Raw genomic sequence first — 26817 nt, forward strand, 5'->3', positions numbered from 1 at the left:
TTTTACATGTGCAACATTTGGCTTAATGGGAATTTATTGAATGAGTAATGTAACCATTGATGAAATTATAAAATATCTGCAGATAATATCGGTTCTTGCTATTGTTATCTCCTTACTATAGACATTGGCGACAATAGTAGAGAGAGAAAGAGCCCAAAGGACAAGGTGAACCACACAAAGCTACAATTAATGAAAAAGAAAGGTGGACAGAGAACATAGTAGAGCTATAGTTGGCCATCTGGTTTCCCCATAATGAATGCTGTCCTGGGCTTGCAGCCACCTGATCTCCATGCAATCACTGTTCCAGCTCTTATACAACTCACCCGCATCCTAAACTTGTTAGCATCTTGTTTGGAAAGTCACTTCACAGCCAACACTGTATGCACTGCTCAGGGAGAAATGTTGTTCTGGCTGATTGCCTACCTTATCTCCATCGCCTAACTGAATTGGACAAAATACAGATACAGTGCAAGAATGTATGTGCAGTATGTGTACAGTGCGTGCATTATCCATTTTGCATGCAACACAAAAAAGCTGAGTTTTTGTTTTTATTCACATCACATTTTAGACACTTGTGGATTAGATCTGTTGCAATACAAAGTCCACAATATCCGGTTTCACACTGGCCCATTCAGTTCATGTTGTGTGAATAGGATTTAGGAAATGCGTAGTCATTCAGCAAGAGCTGACCGCAAACGACGCCCATTTCTGCTGTTACAAATAAAAGCATGATAGTGAATACAGCAAGGTGAAATTAGATGTAATTGAATCTGACCTCCCCCCAGTGAGCCCCCACGACAATTATGGCTAGTTTTCCTCGTATGGGAAAAAGTGGGCCAAAAGGGATTCTTGCTGTCTTGGCATGGTACAGTACTGCACCGTTAAGGGCTACCAACTGTCAAGAGATTAGAAATCATGGACCAGCGTTTGTAGAAAGTCTAAATTATCTAGATGATAACTACATTCCAAAATATTTCCAGATATGTCAAAAGTGTTCATTTCATCTTAGAGAAAATGTATAATTAAGGATTCACTCTTGGCATCGTTCAACGTGTTAATGATCTTTATCTCCAAAATCTGAAACATTGACCCACATGGTCTTGCTTTTTATGACAGAAATTTGGCCAATGAACATGCATTTCAGGAATTGAAAATTGTAAAGGTATTTGAGGGGAAATTATTCATTATTTACATTGGACAAAAGCCAACAAACACATCTAAGCTTTATTTTCAGTCTCAGATGTTTGGCTTTGGGGCAGATGAGTACTTTTCCAGATGGTGCTGAAATTACCTGAAATTCTTAACATAACAGCTATGCCTTATAGGTTTTATAGGGATGGTTTATCTGATGTTTTTCCAGTTGGAATGCTCAGATTATGTTATTTTCAGGGTCAGACTTTACATGCAAGTATATCGCAGATCTGCAGCGCAAAATTCCTTGTATTCCTTTACATCCACATATTGTTGCCACATTGTTGACGTTTGAACACCACAGACGTATAGCTTCATTAATTTCCCCCTGAGTATCACACTTGCAGTTTCACACTGCTCAGCAATGTGATCAAATACCATAACACAATGAACACTCTGAGTGCTCTGAATGCTTCTTTTTTTATGACCATATCATTTATGTCCACCAATTATTTCCAGTGGTGGAAAGTAACTAAGTACATATACTTAAGTACTGTGCTTAAGTAAAATGTTGAGGTATTTGTATTTTTCTTGAGTATTTCCAATTTCCAATACTTTTACTTCTACTCCACTACATCTCAGATGCAAATATTGTACTTTTACTCCGCTACAATTATTTGAAAACTTTAGTTACTAGTTACTTTTCAGATATAAATGATGATATTATGAAACATACATCAACCACTTTGGCCCTGTTTTAAACCTAGGCTATTTGAAAATAGCCGATCTACAAGCTCACAACGTGTCGCATCGCGACGCGTTGTGAGCTTGTAGATCTGCTATTTTCAAACATTTTAGTACTTTTACTTTTGGTACTTCAAGTACATTTTGATACCAATACTTTTGTACTTTTACTCAGGTACATTTTTTATTCCGGACTTTTACTTGTAACAGAGTATGTTTACAACGCAGTATTGATACTTTTACTTAAGTAATAAATGTGAGTACTTTTTCCACCACTGATTATTTCTTAAGTAGACGCTTTGCATGACATAAAATGGACGTCCAGAATTGCACAGGCCACAGAATGACTGATGTCTTATAAAACCAAAAATCCTAATCAGCTTGACAATCAGCCCTCTTCACTGAGGGAATCACTGTGTGGGAAGTCTGGATGAGAACAGACGTGCCTAGTTTACAACTCTGTTTGAGTTCGACGGGTGTTTGCTAATGCTATGCTTCCTTTATGTATGTGACAGGAAAGCTGACATAAGTTAAACAAGGAATTGCTGCATTTGTAAACTTCAGCTCCAGGTAGAATTTACTGAGCTCTAATACGTTTGGAAATCCTGACGTATACTGTACATGAGTAGTTTTTTCTTCCACTGGCAAAGCGCTACGGGGGGAAAAAATACAGTGTTGTTACAGTTCTTGTGCTGCCACATCAATTCTGTAAAGCTAATGTGCTTCATTAAGATATATTTATTCAATAACACGTGTTTACAGGAAACAAGGGGCCACAACTTGACACCAGGTGTGTGGCCTGAAACTGAGACCTCCAACACACACACACACACACACACACACACACACACACACACACACACACACACACACACACACACACACACACACACACACACACACACACACACACATACACGTGCATGCGTGCGCATAATTATGCATGCATGCCCAGTGCATGCACACACACAAACAAACATGCACACACACATACATACGCACACACTCCTTCCCAGAGGGCGGTGTTGTACATTGGCACTCCCCCCCCCCCCCCTCCCTGGCCCGCTCCAGACATCCTGTGGGCATCAGAGCGCAGCATGGCGAGCGAGTGAGCAAACCCACAGGGAGCACACTCTTATGTTAACAGACCTGGGATGCCAGCCAACAACAACACATTTCGTATAGGCATTTTTCGAAAGGGGAGGAGAAAAAAAAGTAAATTGGTATTTTTTTCCCCTTCTCCCATTGGCTACAGGAGGTCAGTGCTGGGAACAGTAGTTGAAATTGCAGTAGCTCATTTGTAAAAGGTCATGCATCACCTTTAGAGTTCACTTGTAATTAGGACCACTTGAAAGTCTTGGCCAAAGGGGACGCATGGTCACATGCACACACACACACACACACACACACACACACACACACACACACACACACACACACACACACACACACACACACACACACACACACAGCGCGCGCGTTGCACACACAGGTTTCCTCCATACACCCTTGCGCAATGGAATGGCCTCACGCCACTTACAGCAGAAAGGGTTGCGTGAATTGAAATCTTTAAGTAACTGAGAGATGGAAGCACTTGAGAGCTGATTGTTAATAAGGGCTATTAGGGTGTGTGTGCAAGTGTGTATCCCTCACAGTTAATGGTCCTGAAGACACAGGCCATCTGCTTTGGATCATAGTCTGATTGAGAAAAGGAGTGTAACGGACCTTGAATAATATTATGATCGGCTGGAAAAAGTCTCTCTGTCTAGAAATTGTCCTCCAAGATTCTACTGTTTGCCAGTTTCTCCCAGCTGCCGGAACATCAGCTGTCAATGGAGGGGGAATGAGTTTGTTTGCTAACTCGACTTTGATGGATGTTGCTTTTCTCCTGAATACTACAGATTAGATTTTCATGAGATATTTCAGTTTTAAACAGAAACATCTCACTCAGCATGTCACTCCCTGGGCCAGAAAAAGATTTATTTTTGGGCTTTTTATGCCTTTATTGATAGGACAGTAGGTTGACAGGAAATTGGGAGAGAGAAATGGGGAGTGAAACGCAGCAAAGGCCGTACATTGAGCCTAGGTGCCCGGACCGCTACGCCAGCTGTCCGGGCCTTAAACCACTTTTTGCCCTATCAAGTAATGTGAACTGTTTCAGAGCTCCATTCCATATACCAAATGGGACTCTTTCTTCAGAGTGAAATGAACGTTTGTTCTAAGAAATGGGGTTAGGGTTGTAGAGTTGCTGTGTACAGGACAATGATGGGTCAGTTGCTCAGGTCACAACTGGAGTTATTGCTGAAAAGGATAATTGTTTTGGACTCTGTGAACTTTCAGCTCTTAATATATTTTCCCAATATCAAACAAATGGGACTTCCCGATTGGCAAATCAATTCTGAACTAATTTCCCATTTTAAATATGTAATTGTAGAGGCCTTGTCTCTCAGTTTGTAGATGGAAAATTCAGTGACATTTACATGTACTGTTCCACTTCAGATGAAACTGACACTATAGGTCACGTGAAAAAAAGAAAGAAACATTGTTTGAATTAATCTGTACAATAAATCTATTTCTGTCTTATATTTATATACATTTATATAATATATATGGTTTTATACAAATGATAAATATAGTCTTAATATAACAATTGGCTAAAAGAGTAGGTCATAGTGGTTGCACACATCATAGAGAAATCGTTTGTGTCTCTGAAATATCAGGCCCTGTTAAAGAAGAGGTCCAATCAATGTACAGATCACTCTTTAATAAAAGTTTGGCTTTCTTGTCTTCTTTTTTACAAGGACGACTTTTCCAGATGTAAAAAATATGAGAGGCTTTGCCCATGGATGGGTTACCTTTTGTGTTTGACATCAGGCACTGATTTGGTTGATCGGCCTTGGGGCTCAGCTTAAGCTATTTCCCCTTATGCTCAATTGACTTTTCATATGAAGCCATAAGCCACAGGCTCTGTGACGCACACAGCCACTCTATGCTGGCCATTTGCCTTTAAACTGTGCCATTCCCCGGCAGAAATGCAGACTCTCGTAATACGACTTTAATCACAAGACTTTATTTCTCACAATGAAAACTGGAAAGGCAAGCGTGACCTTAGTGGACTTGTAAGAGAACTAGAGGTTCGGGCTGCTACGCGGCCTTCACATCTAGTAGCCTAGTCCCTCACATCTAGTACCCTACAATATAGGCTACGTATATACTATTATTCCTCAAATACAAACCCCTCAAGTACAGGTGGCTTGCTCTGCGTTGGCCTGGTTGGTCATCATTGGGTTTTGACTATGCTGGTGGAGTTATTGCGACCGTAGGTCGCACTTACTACAGAAAGCTGCTCCAGGTGTCCGTCCGTCACTCCGTCACTCCGTCACTCCGTCACACACGTCACACTTTTGCCCTGCTCATATCTCCGCACCCATTGCCCCGATCCATGCCACATTTTGCACACACACTCCTTACCTGCCAAACTACACCCTCCAAGGACCCCGGAGCTCCAGGGACCCCCAGCTGCCTCGGGGACCCCCAAGTGTAAAAAATGAGCACATGTGGACAAATTACCAAATGACCACCCCAACGGGGCTGCTCACGGGGCATTCCCGGGGACCACCCACTCCTGGTGCTCCAGAACGGATGCAAAAGTGGTGGCGCCCCCAGTGGAGGACCCCCTGCCACTGCAGCTCACATAAAATGCCGTAACTCGGGGGCTTGCCCCCACAAACAATCCCTCCTTTCCCCTATAAACACACTCTCTCTCCCACACCACACACACACACACCAACAGCTCTTGCCTGCACACCTTTGCTTTTGGTCTGCCATACGACTGCTGAAACCTTCCCGCAGCTTTTCTTTCTTTCAGGACTTCAGACATCGCCGTTACAGCCCTCTTCTGTATACATGTGACCTACGGTCGCTTATCTCCCGATTAGGGAGTCTTACTGGTAGTAAGATGTGCTATAATGTTCATTTGGGTAATGCCTATTTTTCATGTTAGTGATGATGTTCTGCAGCCTCGCCGTTCTGAGGGTTGTGAAACAGCCCATGCCAGGGGAGATGGGGAGGGAGATGGATTACGCAACACATTTTGTTTAATCATGTAGTGTGGCAAATATGGGCCAAAAAACTAAACAAATGTATGCTGAACAATTAAATTGTGTAGGAAATTGGACACGTGGTCTGCTAGAACATAGCAGAAAAAAAGAGTCCTGACAGAATGACCCTGAAGTCCAACTACCAGTAAGACTCCCTAATCGGGAGATAAGCGACCGTAGGTCACATGTATACAGAAGAGGGCTGTAACGGCGATTGGTTCCTAGTTGTGTGGGCAATGTATAGTTTTGTTTGGTGGTCTAAGAAATGTGGTGGCAGGCATGTTGATGACATGAGTGTACACATACTGTGTAGTGTGTAGCAATTTGCGTGTTTTTAGGGGCAAAACTGTAGGAGTAGTGGGCAAAAATGTGTTGTGAAAAGCGGCCTGAAGGTGGCGCTAGAAGAGGGCCATGTGAGAAATTAGGGGTGGGGTGTCCGCGTTGCCTTGGCGGACGAATAGGTACCGGCCGCGGCTCTCCCGGACGCTCCTAGCCCGAGTTACGGCATTTTATGTGAGCTGCAGTGGCAGGGGGTCCTCCACTGGGGGCGCCACCACTTTTGCATCCGTTCTGGAGCACCAGGAGTGGGTGGTCCCCGGGAATGCCCCGTGAGCAGCCCCGTTGGGGTGGTCATTTGGTAATTTGTCCACATGTGCTCATTTTTTACACTTGGGGGTCCCCGAGGCAGCTGGGGGTCCCTGGAGCTCCGGGGGTCCTTGGAGGGTGTAGTTTGGCAGGTAAGGAGTGTGTGTGCAAAATCTGGCATGGATCGGGGCAACGGGTGCGGAGATATGAGCAGGGCAAAAGTGTGACGGGACGTGTGTGACGGAGTGACGGAGGGACGGGGTGACGGACGGACACCTGGAGCAGGTTTCTATAGTAAATGCGACCTACGGTCGCAACTATGCAACTGTATATATAGATTGCCCATTCATAGCTCTGTTACTGTCACTGCACTTATTGTAACAGAGACGGAATGGATTGGGGAGGGCTCATATTATCAATGATTCATTCACATTGGTCATGGTGATGCACTGCGTCAAGAATGATGTGACATAACAGTGGGGACTCCTGTGATTTGTGGGAAATGGACCCTGTATCAGAAGCCCTTTAAAAGGAGCCCTCTGAGGACCCATGTTTCTTTCTGGAGACATTAGTGCTGAGGATAGAAGGGGCGGGGATACAGGGAGAAGAGGGAACAGCAGAGAGGATGACGAGTGTTACGTCACAAACACACACCAAAGAGATACCGGCAGATCATCAGAGGTGGGAGGGGGCTGGATCTATTACAAGTCTGAGGCTCTTCAAGGGGTCGCCTTGACCTCTGACCCCACACACACACTCTACCCTAAAATTGTCCACAAATGAATTGGGAGTGGGTACACCCGGACCTCTAATGGGTTTTTAATGAGGTTTCTGCCTGAAGCCTCTCTCTTTCAGCTTTGCTCTCTCTCTCGGTGTCTCCTCTCTCCCACTCAGTTTGTCCCTCCATTTATTGTTTCCACCATGCTGGAGGCCGGAGACTATGTTTTCGTCCCTGTCCGTCTGTCTGTGTGTCTGTCCGTCAGTCTGTGACCAGCTCAACTCCGGTGCCGTCATCAGCCTGTCATAGCGCCACCATTAGGCAGAACTTTGCAAAAAAAATCTTTTGCAACTACTCCTACAGATTTTGTCCAAGCCTCACGCAAATCGGTACACAGAGTCTGGGGTCATATGATCAAGATGTATGAGTCTGATTTTTCAGATCCCACTCTAATACTTTAATATCTGCCAAAGTTTGCGGGCCCTAGGTAGGCAACCCGGCCTGACAGAGCACACTTTTCTAGTTGTTCCACTGCTTCAACGTATTCTTGCTGTAGGTTTTTACTCACTCTGACCCCTACTGGTGCTCACTCACTGGCTCACTGACTCACTCACTGACTCACTCACTCACTCACTCACTGACTCACTCACTCACTGACTCACTCACTGACTCACTCACTCACTCACTACACTCACTACACTCACATACACACATGCTTAACCTCCTGCTGTTTCTACGACCCCCTACACCTTCCCGTAACCCCTCTCACCTTCTAGTGGCCCCCTGTGGCTCCTCTAGATCTAATTAGGCCTATTAAACAGATAGGCTGTGTTTTTCTAAGCTGTACAGATGGAGCCTGGCCCTTCGAACCCTGTCAGCATGGTTTGCTGCCTACGTTGTTCATGTAATCGCGTGCGCATGTGAATGCGCATGTGTGTGTGTGTGTGTGTGTGTGTGTGTGTGTGTGTGTGTGTGTGTGTGTGTGTGTGTGTGTGTGTGTGTGTGTGTGTGTGTGTGTGTTTGTGCTGTATATGTGGATATGATCAATAAAGGCAGTTATATATCATGTGTATTGCACATAAACACACCCAGAAACCCATACTGTACACTTACACAGACATGCTCATACATTGACTGATTGATTGATTGATGAAATACTTGGTCAGAAATGTAAACAGCACGAGGTGCAGTCAGACATTATGGCTAAAAGGATAACACGGAAAAAGTCCTGGGGATTTGTATCAATTGTGGTCATATACATAGACTTGAAGTAATACCGTGTTAGATTTAACACAACCATGGACCTTTATGATATGTACAATAGCAACATAGTACAATGCGTGTCAAACCATTGTTGTGCAAGTGCTGCATGATTTGTTGATTTCTTAGAGTGCACAATATTTACTCTCCGGAGACGATAAGACTGGCGTCAAAAGGTCACATGTCATATTCCTGCTAGATTTAGTTTTCCTTATCACTGTTATCACCATTGCTCTTGACCTGTCAACCTTTATGGCATTCATCATCCAGGGCTGAAAGAAAGGGGAAGGACTTTGCTATAGACATCAGCTCACATGCTGCAACGATGTTACAGTACCGAACCATTTTTTGTCCTCAACTGAAGTACAGCGGCTATTGAGTGTAGCTTCTGTTGTTGGCAGCCTTCGATTGAGAAGGTTATGTTATTTGTATAGAAAGCATCCAAGATACAGTTAACCACTTTAACCCTGATGTCCCTGTTTTGAGCATGTCATTATATAGAGCTATTTAAGACTTATTTTAACAAAAAATATCACTTGCACCCCTTTAATATACTGTACAGTCAACAAGAGGGGCATATTGGAAGTCCTTTATGTTGTGTAGGAAAACAACCTGTGAATTTGCATCAAGCATCTCTTTTGAGCACCATTCATCCATTACCGCTGTTCTCTCTAAGGCAACAATCAACTCCTCCACTTTCAATGGAAGCTTTGTTGCTACTTGGATTTGGCTGATAGATCCAGAGTGCCTCGGATTCCTTATGGTCGCCCAAGAATGCACTAAGCTCCCACGTAGGACCTACTTCTCTCTTTCTTGTTGTCTTGCAAAGACGTTAGTGTGTCAGGTCTCTGAGGTGAGGCGAAGAATGCAGGAGAGCTCTATGGGTTTACCAGAGACGCTGGAGTCCTGGGCTAGCCAGCAAGACACAAGAAGCCCATAGCGGTGGGGATGGAGCCTGACCCGCATGGGTTTCAGTGTGGAGAAGCGAGCAAAGGTATCAAATTGCTCGGGTTTCATTGTTACGCGAAAGACTTGAGTCACCTCCGTCGAGGAACCGCTGAAGACAGGAAGTTCATCCAGATCCTTACAAAGTGAATCATCTTGTCAATGAATCATTAAAGGGGTCCTGAAAAGGTTACCTCTGGTGTGGTCCAACACGTGCTAATACAGCCGTATATCTTTACAGTTGTCTGGTAACAAACTCAAAAGCTACCATTGAAAAAACTTAAAAAATTATAAATAAAGATTTCATCCACAGACAGGGTTTGATAAAGCCAGTCGCAGGAGGCGAGGGGCTGAAGTTAGGTTAAGCATTTCACCACAGACCAGCGCTCGCCCAGCCAGAAAAACATTAATGCATACTTATTACTTATCAATTACAGTTTCTGTAAAGCCCCCCCTTGCCTTTTCTGTAAAGCCCCCTCCCGCTGAGGGTACTGGAGCGTTTGCCTGGCAGTGCGTCAGACAAGCTATGGGCCTGTCAACAGAGTGAAGCCTTCCCAGAGTCTTGCCGTCAAACCCACTTCTAAAGAAGGAAAATGGCTGCCAAACTAGGGTCAACTTTTAAGAGGACCTTGTTGGGGAAGTCGTATAAAAACCATTTGTGACCTGGTGAGGTTATAATAATAATACGTTTTAATAAAACGTATCTTGGCAAAGCATTCTAGCACGATCAAGGAACCTACTGTGTTTGAATGTGGCTGGTGAACCTATATGTCTCATTTGGTTGCACTTTACTTCCCTGTCCTTCCTGTCATTCTTGAATATGGCATTTAATATCTGTGCACTATAAATAGTAATAGTAATAATCTTTAAAATATTGCCCGTAGATTTTTCATCAAAATGTCTGTTTTTCTTCCGTTGTAAAAACAACGTTTTAATAACGTAAGACTTTTAAAGATGTTTCCATTACATTGAATCTGTAAAAAATATACCCCTGTCTCGTTGAGTTTATTCACTGCCATATTTCTTCTTTTTGTTCTACAATAGTATGTGCCTGTGTAGAATCTTTTATCATTTAAGACCTGTCGGATTATGGCTTTGTTCAGATTGCTGGCAAATCTGATATTTAGCAATGACTGTCCACACTGTTATTTGCAAGTGTGTATTCAGACATCGTCCTTGGTTGCTGTGGTAACGATTTAACTTTCGATCGGCATGAGTAATGCTTCAATTATTTATTCTCTGTCATATGACGAAATGCAGCGCATTGTTAGCTGGTAGATCGGCTATTTTCACCATCGTATGACATAAGCATAAATCAGGCTTCAGTGTGAGAGTAGAAATCAGGTTTGAATCGCATTTCAAACCACCCAGGACTGTTGTTCAAATCTGAATGCAAAAATTCATGTTTCCATGTGTTGGTTGGTGTTTTTTTTGCTGTTCAGGCTTGATAAAAAACAATCTGATTCCAATCTGGATAAGCCAGCCCAGAAATAAGATTTGGGCTGCCAGTGTGAACATAGCCTATGCTAACGTGTCTGAGAATGAATGGGTTCAGAGAGATGGAACCAAACTGAAACAAGACAAAGGGACAAATTGACTTCCAGGATGTCAAAATGATATCTTCCTCAGATAATCTGACTGGGTGCTTTGTAAGCAGTGGTGAATAGAGCTTATCTGTCCAGGTATCTCTAGTTTGTGGATCCTTATCATGTAGGTCATAGGTCAAGCCTGTTGCCGACTCACCCCTGGGCTGTGTCGCGTGTGCTGCCTGGTTGTGTGTCTGTATACGAATGTGTGTTTATCTGTGCGCGAGTGTATGCGCATGTGTTTGACTTATTTGTGCGTTTCTCTTCCTGTAAGGCGAAGGCAGATGATGACAACGTGCTGCTTCTGCACAATGACTTCCCCAGCTGTGAAACGAGAGAGCGCTGCTCACTCACAGAAGGAGGGGGGAGGGGGGGGAGAGAGAGAGAGAGAGAGAGAGAGAGAGAGAGAGAGAGAGAGGCTGGGTGAGTGAATGCACCGGTGCCATGCAGAGGGCGGGGCAAGGGTCTGGGGCTGTCGGGAAGTCTCCCAGGCTCAGACAGTTGTTTAGCTCATCTAGTCCCTAAACAGGCGTTTGATGTCCTCAAGATAAACAAGGTTATTTATGGTCCTGCAGGGGACCGTGAGGAGGTGACAGTAGTGACATCAGTGTTCACGGAACGGCTCTTCAGTGGGTTTTCAGACAGATGGGCCTTTTAAGTGATTAGCAGCCTGTTGCGTTTTGGAACGAGTGACTCTCTCTCCTTGTTTACACACATGTCTTTCTACCTCTGTGTGTGTTTGGGTTTGCGCTATTATACAGCCAACAAAAGTGTTTGCATTAGTGTAAGTGTGAGTGCATGTCTGTGTACTCCCTGGGCTGAGCTCTTCTTTTTTTTTATACCTGACCTCAACATGACCTTTTGACCCCTGGAAATGGTCCCACTGTACTTCACACAGGAAGGAACCTTCTCTCCCTGGCGGCACTCTAGCTTGCAATGAAAGAAGAACTACCAGGTCACTTACAATTACACTGTTACAGGTCGTCTTTAATCTCGGTGATAGGAAAGGCCTGCTTGGGGGGGGATGTGGTGAAACCCCCTCTCCTCTCCTCTTCAGTGTGATGGGTCTCTATGTGGTCCAGACCGCCACACCCCCCCCCCTTCCTCCCCTTATTCTTGTGCCAAGACCTGGGGGCCCCCTACTGAAATGCAAGGCTGTAGAGATAAAGCTGGCAGCCCCCGCTGTCCCAGACACTCAGGACTCACACCACCAAAACCTGATATCATCATTTACTGTAGTGCACCTCACAGCATAGTTTGTGTGTGTGTGTGTGTGTGTGTGTGTGTGTGTGTGTGTGTGTGTGTGTGTGTGTGTGTGTGTGTGTGTGTGTGTGTGTGTGTGTGTGTGTGTGTGTGTGTGTGTGTGTGTGTGTGTGTGTGTGTGCATGTGTGTGTGTGTTTATGTGTGTGTGTTTGTGTTTGTACATGTGTTTGTGTGTGTGTGTGTGTGCGTGTGCGTGTGCGTGTGTGTGTGTAAGGAGTCAGGACTCGAAAAGGCTTTCACAGCCAGGTTGAGTGACGGTGATGGGATGAAGGCGCAGCATTCTGAGCCTGTCAAGGTCCCATTCATAGTATTCAAGGATTAAATGTGTGTGTGTGTGTGTGTGTGTGTGTGTGTGTGTGTGTGTGTGTGTGTGTGTGTGTGTGTGTGTGTGTGTGTGTGTGTGTGTGTGTGTGTGTGTGTGTGTGTGTGTGTGTGTGTGTGTGTGTGTGTGTGAGAGATGGAGAGGAGAGAAGTGTGTGTGTTGTGAATGCTGCCCTCTTATTGTTTAGTTGCTGTCAACATGGTCTCAGCAGGGAGCTGGTGACTGATCCTATAATCCAGACGGGACAGGAGGAGTTTTGGGCGCGTCTTCCCTCTACCATGGCAACGCTGACCACATAGTCATAGACTCTCAAACTACGGGTTGGGGCACAAAATAATGGGCTGTGGTCCAAGTGCTGGTGGGTGCTTACATAACAGAGTAGCTAGGGATGTTTGGGTAATTTGCAGGCTGTTGTTTGACCATGGTTCACAGGGTGTCCATGCAACTGGAATGGAATGGAGACTGGAGTGTGTGTGTGTGTGTGTGTGTGTGTGTGTGTGTGTGTGTGTGTGTGTGCGTGTGCGTGTGCGCGTGCGTGCGTGCGTGCGTGCGCGCGTGCGTGCGTGCGTGCGTGCGTGCGTGCGTGCGATCATCTGGATTCGAACCTGGTCACCTACATTGGAAACCAAACAGCTGCTGTTCATCCAAAGGGAAATCCCCCACTGGCCAAAGGAGATAATATAGAAGCTTCTGGGTTTCATGCAGGGCTACTTTGCCACATTCAGCCCCTCTTTTCCAAGGCAGATATTAGGCTTGTGGGCCTCAGGCAGGGCTGCTCTGCTACGGTTGCATGTGCAAATACGTGTGTATGTGTTTATCTGTGAATGTCTGGTGTATGTTCTTACCTCTCATACATGGTATAAGATGGAAGAGCTGCGAGCATCGTCACTGGACCAGTAAATTCAGCTTTAAACATTCAAGCAGGGCCAGGATGTTGTCGTCAATCCTGAGCTCATGAGAGCATTCAAAGGATGATCCAGCTCCTCGCGTCCTGTCCTGCTGGAAGTAGGAAGCCCCTTAGGAAGTGAGGCTTCCACGTTCTCCCCTGTTTTCCAGGTTCTGTCTGGATTTCAGGTCAAACCATGTAGTCGAGTAAAGAACTATGACAGGGCCACCTGTGATTTGGCTGCATAATCGATGGACCCTACTCGTTTTATTGACCCCTTGGCCTTTCTTCTAGTGTAACCCTTAAGCCAAAATGTCCACTTGCATCCAAGATATCTCAGAATCTAATGTGTGGCTTGCAGGATGAACCCTGCTGATTTTGGTGAACCGATGGCTTTTCCTCTAGCCACTCTTTCAGTGAATATTCTACAGTATATGACCCCCAATAATCTTCCCTTTTTTTCTATTTTCAACCCCACTAGTGAGACCACAGTCACAGGGCTCTATATGGCAATGCTGGTTGTTTCCTCTTTCTCAAGATGTCATCTAAACGTTTTCTTAAAGTAATGTGTGACAAGAAGACTAACTGGCCACGTTGTTAGCTGGGAGGTGCTGTTGTTCTGGTCCACTTCAGCAGCTCTGGGCACTAATGGGGAGTGAGTCAGGAATGCTTGCACGAACAGGCATCCTCCCCAACCCACGTCTCTCTCTCTCTCTCTCTCTGTCAACTATACCTCAACCCTTAAGAATCTAACCTCATGCCAACTCTAAATACTTTGAATCAGAGCTTTGAATATGTGCTTCTGATCTGTAGTGGCCTCAGTATTTGCTGTCACGGTTGACCTTTGTGCCTGCTCACGCGTGATGACATGGATATCCCAGATTATGAGGCCTGACACTGCTCAGGGGATTTGAACAACCACTGTGTCTCAGTCTCGCTCTAGTGAGCCAAAATGGATGCTATAGCTTCCTTGGTCACAGCACTATGTCAGTGGTCCAACAGTGCAAGTAGAGGCGGGGGCATCAGTCCCGGCGGTATTTGGACAGGGGTTCTAGTTGGCTGACCGTGTGTGGACCGTGGGGGCCACTGTTGCGTACAGGAGCCAGTTTTGTTCTGTAGGTAACAATTGAACAGCAGATGGTTGATCTGAGCCAATGTGGTCAGCACACAGCAGAGATCTTCAGAAAGAGGCCCATTGCCCGTATCCCAGAACTTCCCCTGTCCGGAAACCCTTGGATTTTTTAATTATCACCCTAAGGAGTCGTCAGCAATTTGGGATTGTTTTATTGGATTTGGGCTCAGGCCTGGGGTTTCTGCTTGTCAAGCTTTGAAGTCTATAATTCCTGGAAGTGCATGACCAGTGACCACCTCAGTGTCTTACCCACATGTCCAGACACAAACATACACATATGGGTGGACACACGCACACACACACACACACGCATGCACGCATGCACACACACACACCACGTGTACTTTGCAGGCTTTTCTAAGATCAAAATCTGTTTTCCACTCTTAGGATTGAAGGCTGAGGTTTCATGAACGTTCGTCTGGTTATGTCTGACGATTTTCCTAATTGTATCTGATGACAGTAAAAGGGAAACCTGGGGTTAATCTAAAGCAGATCAATCTCTCAGTCAAAAATCAGACAATCAAACTGACTGTCAAATTACTAGCTTCTTTCATTAATAAATCTAGTGTGTCCCTCTGCAGAAATGTCATATGATACACAATGCGACCCATTGTGGCAACTTCCCATCATCGATATGAAGGGGGGGGGGCAATTATAATACTGAATTCATTTTTGACATGCCAAACAACTTTTTTCTTTTTTCCCCCTTTTTTTTCACATGGGAATTCCACGTTTCCTCCTCTTCTATGAAAGCAGATTCCTTTTTATAAAGGAAGCTTAGCCTGAGGCATGAGCAGACTGAAGTTTGATCTCCCTGGCTTCTGAGTGGCGTTTGTTCAACTCCTGGAAAAGTAGAGAGTAGAGGAGGGGGGGGGGGTGACAAGTTGCACACGCGCACACACACACACACACACACACACACACACACACACACACACACACACACACACACACACACACACACACACACACACACACACACACACACACACACACACACACACACACACACACAGAGAGATGCACGTGCGCATACACACACAGTGTGTTTTTGAAATGCCCTAGAGCAAGTGTTCTGTGGCTAGGGACATGGCTAATTTCTGGTGTGGATTGTGAGAGAGTCCATATGTCAGCCCTTTTGAAATGTGCTTGGAGACAAATAAGGCCTGTTTCTTGTTTATTGTTGTAGGATAATGATTTTGGAGTGTGTGTGGGGCACAATTTGTGTTTTGGTTACATGTGTCTGCAGAGGTTGACAAGTCATAAAAGTTTATTATGCTCTCTGCAATGTTAAGGGTTGCAATCTCAACGTGTATGTGGTCTCGCATGCCATAAATATATATGAAAATGTTGTTTGGACAGCCACTTAACAGATCTGCTTTGAAACATAACACTCTGTGCTGAACCGGTATGCTTGAGATTTCTTCCCTACCCCACGGCGCAACAGATTTCTTTTTCATTCATAGGTTGCATGAATAATATCCATCCATCATATACTATACACAGAGAACAACCACTCTTGCCAAACCAGTAATTCTTGACCTTCTGAGGGCACGGTAGACCCTGTCTAGACAGAAATATCTCTGGCAGACAAGTTTTTGTTATTGTCAGATTATCATATAGAGATTTGGTTGCATTTTTATGATGTACTATTTACTGTTGATATTTACCACTTTTTTACAATTTTACAATTGAGCCGATCTACAAGCCCACAACGCATCACATCATGAAGGATTGTGAGCTTGTAGATCTTTGCACTTGAACTGCTGACTCGAGGAGTGTTTATTAGATAGTCTGTGGACTTTTATTGTTGTGTCGGTGTGTGAGCGTTCCTATTTCCCTTTTTGTTTATGGTGAAAAAATGTACTTTGTAGCGTTATACAGAGGTGCACACTTTAATATCCATTGTGTGTGTGTGTGTGTGTGTGTGTGTGTGTGTGTGTGAGTGTGTGAGTGAGTGAGTGAGTGAGTGAGTGAGTGAGTGAGTGAGTGAGTGAGTGAGTGAGTGAGTGAGTGAGTGAGTGAGTGAGTGAGTGAGTGAGTGAGTGAGTGCACGCGTGTGTTTGTGGGTGTGTTTAGTCTTAGCACTGTCTTTATATTATATCTGAGATGCAGATGTGTAGGAAATCCTGTGAAGATTACTCAGAAAACATCTGGAAAGAGACACAGAGGGGAACATGTGTGTGTGTGTGTGTGTGTGTGTGTGTGTGTGTGTGTGTGTGTGTGTGTGTGTGTGTGTGTGTGTGTGTGTGCGCGCGTGTGCATGTGTGAGCGTGTGTGTGTGTGTGTGTGTGTAACGGCACATGGGAGAGAGGAAGACACAGAGAGAGAGAGAGAGAGAGAGAGAGAGAGAGAGAGAGAGAGAGAGAGAGAGAGAGAGAGAGAGAGAGAGAGAGAGAGAGAGAGAGAGAGAGAGACTAACATTTGAACATTTATGTTAATGCAGCAGGTTCTGGGAAGTGCGTATGTCCAGGATTTCTATGTAGCTGTAGACCAGCCTATAGGACAGTATCAGGTTGCAGTATCCCCTCCCCTAAACAATATGTTGTGACATTTGTGCCTCTGTATCTCATTGGCAATATCATGCAAACGTTATATTAACATACCACACTTGCATGACATTAGCTGGCAATATTCAAAGTGTACTTACGTATACAATACAATACTTGAATGGTCATTTATGTAGTTGCAGTTAAGACTTTGATTTTGTATTTTGATGCTTAAAGCAAACATCAATAATGCCACTTAGCTCGCGCAACACTATTCAATTTCATTAGGTATGACACCTGGTATTCTGCACACGCAGGGTCCCTGCCACCATACTGGGGTGTTTTCGTTTTGCACAGCAGGATCATTCTGAGTGGTAACAGAGAGGGGGGTGCAAACAGTAAAATGTCATTGGTGTCCCCGGCAGTAGTCTTTAACTAAGCTGCAGCAGCGGGCGTCACGTATCGCTGCTCCGGGTTACAAGCCTCAAGCGTGTGCTGCATGTTTGATTATGTCTGCTTTTGCCACTTTTTTTCTGCAGTGAATTTCCTGGTCTGGCTGGAGAGAGGGAAGAGAGAAAGAGAGAGAAAGACAGACAGACACAGAGAGAGCGAGCACACAGGAAAGGAAGGAGAGCAGAATAGGAAGGGTTGTGGTGGTAGGGTGAAGGAATGTGAGAATGTCTTGTCAGTCATAACTCCGCTCGGCTGGAGGTGAGGTGGCGTTTGCGGCCAGCGCTGTTTTTCTCATTTGGGGCTGCGTTGAGGGAAACTTGATCCGTTCATGTGATTTGGCGTTTCACTTTGTTTGTCTTTGCAGTGGACGTGCCATCCCTCATCAGCCCTACTGTTTATTTTGATATCCTGTTTGGGACCTAGAGCTGAGCTAGACAATTGATTGGGCACCGTCTGGACGGCTTGCCACAAGATTTACACAATGCTGTTCTGTTCCCAAATTTTAGAGTAGGCTATGTCTGATAAAACAAAACACAAAAATGAATTAATACCATGTAGTTATGCAACTTTCTTTTTCTTTTTAGTTTTTTTTTTACAAAGCATCAGACAAGATCTCAAATGTTGTCACTGTTGGGCAGCCTGAGATCTGCTATTTTCACTATTTATTTATTTTTAAGATATGTTTTGGGCTTTGATAGGAAAGTAGACTGACAGGAAACGGGGAGAGAGATGGGGTGGGGGGTGACACGCAGCAAAGGCTGTCGGGATCGGGAGTCGAACCCGCGATAGTCTGTCAGGCTGGATTACCAGCCTAGGTGCCCAGACGGTTACGCCAACCGTCTGGTGAAAGTGGTGAAGTCTTTGCGTTTTATAAGTAAGTAAATAAGTAAGTAAGAAAGTAAATACGTCGCCCGACTGTGACGATATGCACTAGTGCAGTGTTTTGTCATTTAAGGCAGCATTTTAACATTCAAATCTTTCCTGCCATGCACATACACATATCATGACTAGTATCACTTTACAGCAACAAACCACTAAATATTTCTGTACGGTTTTGAAGTATTTGTTTACCCCCGTCAGAGCTGCATGCGTACTTGATTCATTTGTTTTGCACAGGGGAGTCAGACTGAATAATGTCACCGATGACAGCCCAACCTAAGCCTGGCTTGTGACATTGAGGTGTCTGGGCTAATGACAAACAGCAGACCTGCGGTGACGCGGTTTTCTAATCTTTCGGACATTGCGACGTGGCTTAATGCCTGGCTTGAACAAGAGTAACTCTCCTCGTAGTCATGCAGGGGTCTGGTATAAAAGGTGAGAGGGGAAAAGGGGTCGGATAAAGTGGGGCGAGGGTGGGTCTTTTTTCCCTGGGTGTTATTTCAGAGAAGCTGAAATCCAAGCTTTGCTGCGGTCCTACTGTCAGACTGCGCAAGGGGGGGCTTAGATTATATCTCAAGCTCATCTTTCAGCTTCACGAAGCTACAAGAACACTTCAAGGACTTGCGCGCCCATCAGTGGCCACCAGTTCATTCAACTTGAGTGTGGGGACATCAGAGATTCTGGGGCCTGATTACATGCTCTCTATATTAAGATATAGAATGTCTGTCCTGTAGCTAACTGCAGCTAGCATTATCACTACCAACAGTCAATTGTACTAATTGAATATACAAATATTTCCAGTTAAAATCTTTAAATGTGGGGAACATTTTCAATTTCTTATTGTTTTGTTTTCCCTCTTTATGGCAATTCTGGCTTTTTCCCTATCTGATTACAGACGTCCGTGGGTCCCCTTTTAATGCATAGGACTTGTGATGTTTACCCCGGTGTTTCTGCCTTTGTATTTAGCCCAACAGGCAAGAACCATTTGAGAAAGAGAAACCACATTTTAACACTAGTACTTTAATGTGTAGTGTGAAGCTGACCAAATGCCAAGCTCCTACGACACACATGGTAAATGCATTGACTTCCTTCTCGTTTATTTCAGCAGTCTCTCTTTATGTCTCTCCCTTGCTCGCCCTCTCTCTGAGCTTCAGTTTTAATAACTTACAGCATGACAAGATACTACAATTCTTCTGCCTTGTTACTCGGTATGAGAAGGAATCAATACAGCTGCTCAATTTTGAACTTGGCAGATGACTTGGAGTTATGAATTCAAAGGCTCCTAGCTGGTGGTCCTCAGGGAGACTTGACATCTGCACTATTTCACATTTAATAATGTGACCAAGTTGGACTAAAAGCTGCATTAAGCCTTATTTATACTTCATTGTGCAACCGTGCCGCGTGCCGAAAATAGCCAATATACAAGCTAACAATGTGTCACATTCGCCTGACGCATGATGGCGCGACACCGTCATGCGTCGGAGCATAAATTAGGCATTAGTCTCTATCACTACCATGAAGTGATAGAACTCAACAGGAGAACCTGAGGAGACCAAACCAGGCTGTTTTCGGTTGTTATAAGACCACAGGGGATTAAGAGAGTGACTAATTGCCATGTTAAAGCCATGCTGTGATTGCATTTTTCAGAAAATTATGATATATCCCAGCTGCCGCATGCATGATTACACTGAAGATTGATGTCACCAATTGAAGTCAACTCATACAAATTCCCTTGCCTCACGGTTGAACTGAATTATTCTGAGGTGTAACAGTTTTCAAATCTATTACAGTATGTAAGCTCAACAAACCGTCCTAGATTACACACTCATAAGTCTTTATCAAGTGAGAGGAAACGTCAGTGTCACATGTCATGTCACCAACGCCGCTTATTTTCTGACTTGACAAAAACATTTCAGGTTCGGTTACGAACGCAGGCTTAAATCCGATATTTCACAGCTACCTGTTGATGTGACTAATTGACTGTACTTCTCCTTGTTTGTTTTTATAGGGCTGTTTTGCAGGGTCAGTGATCCATTCATCAGGCTCTAAAAACAATAACACTCATTTAGATCATGTCTCAAATCGCTCACTTCACAAAGTCATCAGAGGATACGCATATAGATGAGGCCCGAGAGGCTAGAGGAAGGGCGACCTGGCTCGCTTGCACAATGCATCCTCTGTTGTCCTCGACCCGGCATAAAACACTCCAAGGGTTTCACGTTGGCCATGAATGTTTCTTCTCCCAGATCGTTGTCAAGTTGTTGTTTTAACCTTCACTCTGATGCTATTTGTCTGGGTTAAATAATGTGCTTAGGGGTCAAAAAGCGGTGGCTTTCCCCTCCTGGAACGCCCACTGTGTCTCGTTAACGTGTGGCTCAAAGGAAGAGAGTGGCGCCTGGAGACTGCTCGCCCAGCGTTGCCGTGCACGTGCCTGGCCTATTATTAGAGCCCTCTTTCTATAGGCTATTGAGATCAGTGCAAATAATCTGCTCCTGGAAAACAATGGGTTTTAAAGTCTTCATACCCTACTCTATATGGTCGACTGAAGAGACACATTTTGGCACAAGGCCAAATATTGTAGGTGTATGTAAATATTTGAATTCCTACTGCCCTGCAGGTAAAGTAAACTATATATTCCAAATTATTTTGTGAATCATTCATATGTATTCCTCTCTAGATATTTCACGACTGTTTTAAATGCCTTCAGTCTTTACTTAAGTTATTTTTCATGTTAGGGAGGGAACACAGTCACTATTAACTGGAAGGAGTGAAAGAGGAGGTGGTGAGTTTGCTTCATTAATTCGCCGCTGAAGACCGTAGCATCCAATCCAAATCCCCCCATCCACGGACAGCACAGCAGACATCTTCCTCTGGCACAAGTGCTGTCTGTTAACCCCTGCCTAACTCCTACATGGGGCCAGACATACAGCAACCCCACCCTGAACCAAAACCCACAGGATACATCTGAATAACTCTTGATGATTTTAAAACATAAGGAGATGAATTGTGAGTCTTTCTCTCTCTCTCTCTCTCTCTCTCTCTCTCTCTCTCTGTGTGTGTGTGTGTGTGTGTGTGTGTGTGTGTGTGTGTGTGTGTGTGTGTGTGTGTGTGTGTGTGTGTGTGTGTGTGTGTGTGTGTGTGTGTGTGTGTGTGTGTGTGTGTGTGTGTGTGTGTGTGTGTCTTTCTCTCTCTGCACTCCACTTCCCATATAGCTGTGTACCTTCCCGTAGCTGTTTCCTATAGTTGGTGACAAACAGCAAGGGAAGTACATGCTGCATGAGATATTAGTTTTCATGACAGGCCTGTGTGCGTTTGAAGGTTATTTAATAGCACAGAGGCCCCTCTTGGGTTACAGCGTGGGAGGTGAGCGCATCATCAGTGAAGGCGTTGAGCAGAAGCCATTTTTGGTTGGCTCTGACCGTGAAAATTCCTACACTGAATTACACACCTTTTTTTGACACTTTAGTTTTTTACGCTGTGGATTTTTGTTGTTATCTCTCTCATCAGTCCTTGCTATTAAATAGAGAAGTTTGGTTTATAATCTTTGGCATCAGCTGGATTTGGCAGGTAACGGTACAGTCCTCCACCAGTTAGTCTGTGGTTAGTTTTCTTAAGATAGCCTGGAGCGTCCACTGTCAGATTTTCTTTTGTTTTGTTTTGTTTTTTCTATGTGGAAGATAAGGTCAGAGCCGGGAAATCAGATGACCTCTGTCTGTTGACTTCCCTATGGCTTCTATATAGCCATTAAGTCAAATAGCTTTTTTCCCCTGCCTGCTGCAGATCTTTTGTGTCGTGTTAATTCATGGCCTAAAGGTCTAAGAACAGCTCAGCATGCTCAAAAGCAAAACCCATGTCAACCTGAATAAACCTTCAGTGCAATTGAATGCAACCCCACTATTAAGTCAATGAAAGAGGAGCCAGGGTTGAGGGCTCATTAAAGCACTGGGCATTTGCAGAAAGGCCCTGACTGTGCACTTCTAGTAGTTAGGTGAATTAGCAAGTCAGGGAATTGTAACCTAGTATCCCCAGGCGCTGACGTTTCGCCTAATTACTTAATGATATAGTCTAGGCTTTATTAGTTTCCAAAGTGTTTACCAAAAAAAGTGTTAGTTACACGAGAACATAATGTACAGTGCTACAGTATAGGGTATGTAGTAAGTATTATTGTATTAATTTATCTCTTACCATGCCAATCCACAAGTGCACCTCCTGCACAAACAGTTCATGACACATATATACTCAAATGAGCAAGTGCATTCAAATACAGTTTGAGGAGGAAGGTGCTGGAGCAGTTCGGACGATTTAAGGCTTTTTCTTAAATGTGCAAAGAACAGGTAGACTAACATTTTGACATCATCAGAGTCATGGCTCAGGTGCAGGGTAACTCCCTTTCTTCTTGCATTCAAATACAGTTTACAAGTTTTCTGTTTTGCTCTGGCTTAGACTCGCATATACGTAATTGGTTGGGTTTTTGCCGTAGTTTCACGCCTGTGATTTAAATACAGGAAAGTATGGTAGATGGGAAAACAAAGGAGAGATTTATGCTTCCGCAGCATGAAAGCACTCAGTTCAGTGAATTGCTTTTGAAAGACTTTTTGGAGTGGACAAGAGTGGAACTGTTAGGATTTTTTATGTATGCCTTCCCTCCTGGGAGCAATTTGGGAGAATAATGGTAAAGGCGTATTAATTGTTGCCTGTCTGGCACATACAATGTCATCTTTGTAGTGATCTGCTGTAAGCGTCACAGACCAATTATTTAATCCTGGACTTAGTTGCATTATTTATTGTGCTCAAAGAGTCGGAAAATATGAAAGTCTCTATGAAGTCATGTTGCATAGAAAGCATAACAGGTACTCAGTCATTTCTCCCATTCCAGAACTGATGGGAACAGTGCTAAAGGAAACTGAATAGGATTCCTTGAATCTAAGATTTAATTTGCATAATGCATGGTAAGCTGGCGTCTAGACCTGTATTTTACTGACGGATACTGTGATGAACTGTTCATAAAGGACTTGGACTTTAGAAGACTGTACTTTTGAACGGTGCACACCACATGTTGCTCATCCACCCAGCCCCTAAGCATATTGGCTCCCCACCCAGGGTCCATTTCCCATGGCCTCCCCCATCCCATGGACGCTAACGAAGCCAAAGCCTTCCGTGCGTGAAGATCCAGCCCTTTGCCATGAGCCAGCTTACACAAACTAAATTGCACATAGGAAATGTGTCTGGACATTACTGGTATGAGTTCACTTGAAGGCGCTGCTTATGTCAGAGAGCCAAAGCAATATCATCTGTGGTGTTTATGCTCAAAAATGGCTTTTCAGCAGCATTAGAGGGCATCTTTTCATGAGGTTTGTTTGGCTGACTCCCTCGTCTTCACATTTGACATTTTGTAAAAGCATGACATTAGCCTGGTATGAGCCAAAGAAATCAAAGGCTGCCATGACATTATGCTTAACATGGCTGCAGAGTTACAGGGGCTCTGAATGAATGGGTCAGCTGTCATGGGTACACGTAGGCGACGAGGTCGAGGATGAGGGATGAGCCTCTTTGTAACCCCCCCATGTACCCCCACTGGTTGTAAATGAGCAGAGGTAGAGGTTGATAAACTATTAGTTTGTCAAGACGTGATTTTTTTTGGTGGAAGGCCTAGGAACCCAATATATCCATTGTTAGCGTTTATTGGTTCCCTGTGGATGCAGCGACGGCAGTGGTGCATAGAGAGAGTCGTACTATTTCATTTTCAAGGAGTCAACTAATCTCCCTCGCCTCCCTGAAGGTCACATTTTCCTTTTTTCTGTTTTGGAAGGAAAGGATATTATATGTGTATGTGGGGGCGGAGGGGGGTGGGGGGTGATATGTACAGTACAGTAACAGCAGTGAAGAGGCAAGAAATTTGAAGAATAATTTTTTCCACATCTCAATAGGAGGTGGAGGCGTTTTCTTCCCCCTCCTTATGACAGAAGTGCAAAAGTTCAGTCTGTTTTATCCTTTGACAGATACACACCCCGAGGTAAATCCCCTCTACTGTTTGCACAACTGCAGCTGAAAATCCTTCAAGGCTGAAAGTGAATTTACAGAGTAAAATCAATTGGCTGTTTTTGCTAAGGATTCTTTTTCCCTCAAAATTAGGAAATTTGGTACGGTTGTTACGGTTTGAGAGCAATATGATTTATGATTGGCCTTGCAAGTGCTTAAAATAATTTGAACTTCAATCTTCTGAAAGAATAAATGAATAAATAAATACATGTAATTTATAAATAAGTGTAATGTAATTTTATTTTGACTCACACACACCCATTGTGCAATTAATCATCATTTGTTTTTTCTTCTATAAAGTTCTCTATGTATCTATGATAATAATACAGACGATTTATATGCGCTTTTCTAGGTACTACTCAAAGTCGCTTTACAGAGCAGATAAAAACAACTTTATTAGAACAGACTAGTTCAAAAGGATTACAACTATAAAAGAAAGATAAAGGTAAACAAAACAAAAGGGAGGGGCAGGGGTTGGGGTTTTATGTAGGGAATGCGATTCTGAAAAGGTGGGTTTTGAGTGTGGTTTTAAACATGGTGAGGGTGGGTGCAGTTCTCACTTTATGCCTTTAAAGTGAGAACATTGTATGTTTTTTATTGCTGGCTGAATGAATGAATTATTTCAAACCATTCAGATCACATAAATCCAAATACCAGCCCATTTTACTCAAACAAACGACAAATACGTTTTCATTTATGCATAACAATTTCAAAATGAGTTTAAAATCAATGTGTTGACAGACATGCCTTGTATTAAAGTAAGAAAATAATACTATGAATTTTCGAGAGCTGTGTGTGCACCCAGCAAACTGCATTCTTTACTGGCCCGTTTTTGTTTTCTACTATGCCTTGTATTAAAAAGGAACTGGTCATATTGATACAGTATATTCATTTTATGAAGTTATTTTCGTATCTTTCTTCTTAGCGTATATGGATCAAAGCATGGTGTATGGAGGACTCTACTGGTACTCTGAGCATGTCCATCACAGTTGACCACCAAAGCCCAACAGATTGTTAATAGCTTTGTAACTACTAACTAATGAGATATTTATGTGTTGCATTCACTATTTCAAGTGTGTAACCTTCTAGCCATAACTTACTAATATTGAACCAGTCATGGCTGTTAGGGCTGTGTTTTTGGCAGGGCATGTTGTACATGCAATATCTTCCGCTTGCTTTCCTCTGCAGTATTATTAAGTATTTCCTAGAACGTGTCTCTCTTCGACGCTTAAAGAACAGAAGCCTGATAGTCAACACATTTGCGCCGGCCACTACTGTGTGTTTACAAGAGCAACCCGAGAAGCAGGGAATCTGAGAGAGACTGGTGGTGCCGGGTGAGGGTTTGGATCTGGGTATTTTCAACACTGGAATTCCATGGGTTATTCCTGGATCTATATCCTCGGACAGGGTTTGTCTCAAGATGGCAACCCACCTGCCCAGAGGCCTCCACCACTGGTGTACTTTAAACGACACAAAAGGTCAAGCGAGCTTAGAGAGGATATGGTTATTTAGCATCAGAGTTGTTATGGATGTAAAGTCAAAGGCCATTATGTTTTATGTAGTGTTACTGTATGGGCCTTGGCATAGAATGTTTTTGGACGCTAACAAAGTTTCCTGCTGCCTGCGTGGAACAGTGTTGGGTTAGACGGGTTCCACTTGCCATAGGAGTGGATCACCCATGAGTTTGCATGTTGGCATGGAATATTATATGCCCATTTGAAGCTACTTCCTACCAAGGCTCTTACATAAGAAGGAACAGGTGTTAGTGATACTGTACACCATTAAGCCCAGTGGAGTTGAAGGCGGGGCATATATAATATCAATATCAATAACAACTTCCCCTTTTATGTCATGTGTATTGTATGTGTGTAAAGTATGGTTCGTGTATTGCTCACTGCCTGTTGCGTGTGAAGCTTTTGCTTGAGTGGCCCCTCTTCAAGCACCATCACTTGGGCTATATTTATTTGAAACCCCCTCCACCCCAAGTGCCTTTGGATCAAGGTGGTCTATAGATGTCCCCTCTCACCCAAGGTTCCAGCCAACAGGATGTGATGGTGGGCCCAGAATGCAACTGGAATCTGGGGTCCATACTTGCTTTCCCCTTGCTTGCATGAGAGGGTTTAGGCTTACGCTTTGGGGGACAGACTCACAACCACAAGAATGACTGGAGCGCCCCAAATGATTTGCTCCTCCCACCAGTAACTGATCTCCTCGTTCGATTTGAGTTTTGCAAATGCATTGCTTTAAATTGTTAGATGTGGGCTGCTTGTGTGGCTAGCTCTCC

General features: G+C 44.0%; 1 protein-coding gene across 1 annotated transcript in view; it reads left to right on the forward strand.

The window, feature by feature from the left end:
• The window catches only part of LOC311058644 (uncharacterized protein), a gene marked incomplete at its 3' end in the record, with an annotated part of 48559 nt that overhangs the window by 14197 nt on the left and 7545 nt on the right, over positions 1-26817 (forward strand). The gene's annotated exons all lie outside the window — the stretch shown is intronic.

Source organism: Gymnoscopelus microlampas, assembly GCF_963454915.1.
Source record: "Gymnoscopelus microlampas genome assembly, chromosome: 13".
NCBI lineage: Eukaryota > Metazoa > Chordata > Actinopteri > Myctophiformes > Myctophidae > Gymnoscopelus > Gymnoscopelus microlampas.